Source organism: Galeopterus variegatus, unplaced genomic scaffold, assembly GCF_000696425.1.
Source record: "Galeopterus variegatus unplaced genomic scaffold, G_variegatus-3.0.2 Scaffold3849, whole genome shotgun sequence".
NCBI classification, from domain to species: domain Eukaryota; kingdom Metazoa; phylum Chordata; class Mammalia; order Dermoptera; family Cynocephalidae; genus Galeopterus; species Galeopterus variegatus.
The window spans coordinates 112,902-116,426 of NW_007729960.1; positions in this window are offsets into that span (position 1 = coordinate 112,902).

A 3,525-nucleotide genomic window follows, 5' to 3' on the forward strand; every position below is an offset into this window, starting at 1 on the left:
TGCAAAGTGGGGCTGCTGGCATCCTGCACATGTACGTGGTATCAGGGCTGGAGAGTGCTAGAGCTATGCTCTTACCCCAAGAAGTGGTGGCTCAGTGCTGGGTGCCACCAGCTGAAGTCCTAACTAGAAGCAGAAACATCTAGGCACCTGTGCTATACTCCTTGGGGCTCAGGGTCAAGTGTTCTCACCAAACGCATATTGTATACGGTAATGTTCCACTCGGAGCCGATATGTGGCTTAGGTTCTCCTCAGCTCCGCCCGTTCCCTCCCCCATCTCTACCATAAATGCTGCTGCCTCAGCTTCCCTCCAGGTTTCTGGAGGTCCTTGCCAGTGTGGACTTTGTGTTCCTGGCTGCCCTGCCTGTTTCAGGCAGGAGCCCTTGTCCTGGGATCAAACCTCTGGTCTTCCTGTGCTCTGGAACCTTTTCTATTCCAGGTTACATCCCAACTCCTTGCTGCCCCAAGGTTTGTCTCTAAAGATGCCTTTGCTTCTTTCTTCTGCCCTTTCTCTCTGTAGGAGCTGAGATGTACCTAATGTCCTTCTGTCTGGCCTTGTGTCTGGGCTCCTGTGTCCTGCATGTTGCCTCTGAGGCCTCTAGCCTTTCTTGGCCCAGCTGCTGCCCCTCAGGCTTTTTTTTTTTTTTTTTGCCTTAGCCATGGTGGTCCCCTTGCTGGTAGCACCTGTTCAGGACATCTGAGAACCAGGGTCTGGTTTCCTGGGCATCAAAGCCATGCCCGTGTGGAAGGTACCAGTCTCACATCTAGACTGTCTTTCTTTCTGTCAAGGAGTAAGACTGAGGTTCCCAAAGTCTGTAGAAAAAGAAGGCAAGTTTACAGCCTTGCTGGGAGCACCCGCTCTCCTGAGTGGTGCACACATCTTTCCCATGCCACTGAGTTAGGCAGTGCCTGGGGTCCTAGCAGCTCGGCTTCTGATTGAGCTGGCCAGGGAGGGCAGGCTGGATGTGGCCGCTGCTCTCGACCAGGGATCTGAAGGTGTCTTTATCACATCGTGTAAGAAGGGGAGAATGGACTGTTCCTCTGCCCATGGTGTGTCCTTTGGGCTCTTGAGTTTTGTACCCTCTCTTCCCTTTCCATGCCCTCGAACAGAGGGGTCTTGGTTATATATACCCAATAATGAACAGAGGCTGGAAGGAGTGGGTGCTGAGCATGTCCAGATAGAAGCCGGTTTGCCACAGCCTTTGAGACTGGCATCCCAGGAAACAAGCAAGTGATAGGCCTGGAGGCTTCTAGGGAGACAAACCTCTGCAGATGTCCTTATGCTCCTAGCCCTAGGATATGTGACAAGGCTACAATAGGAACAACCCAAGCAGAGGGTGTGTCAGCTGAGCATGGGTGACAAGCAGAAGGAGGGGACGTTGGCAAGGCGCACTGGGGATCATGTGGGATCTGACTGGCTGGGTCCAGGCGGCACTTCTGGGGATGGTGGTATTTGTTCGCAAAGGGTGGAAACTGGGGAAGAGAAAAGAGGCCAACAGGTACCAAATGGCTGGCGTTAGAAGTTCTAAAGTCTTTGTGGATCTGAGGTCTGGCATAGCGTGAAACAGGACGCAGAACTGTGGCATGAACCATGGTTGCTGGAATAAAACTAGCCTTTCCTTGTAGGCATTTCTCCTCCATCCCACCCTGAGCCCTTTGACAGTCCTTGGTGACAGTTGCTTCCAAGCACTGTAACACAGTAGTCAGGGAGATGAAAACAGGCTCCCAGGGCTGGGCCTCTGTCTGCGGGAAGAAGTCTTGGGCCATCTTTCCTGGGTGCTGTGACCTCCTTCACGCTCTACCTCCCGACAGGGAGATGGGTGCCACTCTGATGCAGACTGCTAGGGTGTGGAGATACAGAGCAGCATGGGCCTGAGGCCGGCCTGTTGTCCTAGCAGAGGGCCGCTCTCAGTGAAGGCTATCCAGGCCGTCACTTACTCCTGGCTTCAGCCCCACCCAAGATCAGGCTGAGACCACAAGTACAAAATCCCTCAAATGCAGGGGTACCTTTTCTTTCCTTTTGCCAACTTGAGGCTCCCAAAGGATAGGAGGTACATGGGGAGAATGGCTAGGAGGCTGAGGGTTGGAGCAGGGAGGACCAGCTCTCTACAGTAGCCATAGCTGAGGGTGAGGACTAGGACGGTGGTGGGAGGTGCTGCTGTCTTGGGCTTGTCTACTCACCAGCATTCTCTGGAGCCAAGCAGAAATCACTAGGTGCACTGATCTGGCCTGAGGCTCTAGCAGCTATGAAATGCCATTAAACTCAGAATTTCCCAGAAGCTTTGTTGTAGATGTTTTAAGGCATCAGTTTGTATCCCTACTTGAACCAGAACTTGTGTTGGGGACTGAACTGGAGTTGAAGCCAGAGACTACTGGGCTTGAATGGAGACCCCTGGCTTATGGGCAGATCCCAGCAAGGCACAAAGGACAACTCTGACTAGTGGTGGCCCTGCAGCTGGCCATCTGCTAGGACACTGTACTTGGCACATGAGTAGTGGATTACACAACAGTCATTGCTGTGGAGCAGCCGGAAGGTCGTCTCAGCGGGCATGAAACTGACACACGAGAACTAGGGAACTCTCTCCTTCACATCTCCCCCGGAGCACCAGCCTTCCTGCTATTGGCTTCTGACTTCAGAGGAGTCTACGACAAGCAGGTAACTAGAGACCCAGGCAGCTGAGCAAGCAGAGTCCGAGTGAACTCCACCCCTGTCTGACCAGGCTGGCCCACAGGCTGTCTGGCCCTGGACAGACATGTTGAGAAGACCACGTGCCCTTGCTCAAGGGACTTGCCATCCTGGTATGGGCTTGGCTCCTGTTCCCTCTGAGAATCTGTAGTTGCTGCACTAGACCATGAACTTCATGTTGAAAGAAGACTTATGCCTGAAGGGTCTTGACTCTTGTTTGTCACAAGTGGCTTTTTGCCACCTCTGGCTTAATGCTTTCCTTGAACTCTTGGTGTAAAGCTCCTGGATGTCTATTTAGGCAAAGACTCCCACATCCACAGTGCAAGTTGGGTTTCTGCATGTTCCTGGTCAGTGGGCCCTGACCTACATTGCATGCAGTCCCCCTTTCTCTCTGTACCGGAGGTCCTGAAGACACCTGGCAGCCCCTTTGGGGTGGCCGGGCCAGTAGCTTGTCTCTGCAGTGTGCAGTCGCATCACTAGATGCTGGAGCCATATGCTGAAGAGGTAGCACCGCCTCAGAACACATGTCACCATGGGAGGTGTGGGCTCTTCCCATGGCTGGCTGCTCTGACCCCTGTTTTACTTCCAAGTTCCAGAACTCCTGGGAAGAATTAGAAGGAAGACTTGGGCCAAAGCCAACATGAAGGACTAAGAGTTGCAAACACGTGTGTCTGCTAGAGGCAGACCAGGGCCTGGACTCCATGTGCCACCCCTGAACCTCTGCCATCCATGCAGGCTTAGTGCCGGGGCCTCAGCCCTCGTGCTGTAGCTGTGGATAAGGTTGATGCACAAGCCCCTTTTTAGGGACAAGCAGGCCAGGGGAGTAACAGACAACCTGTTCT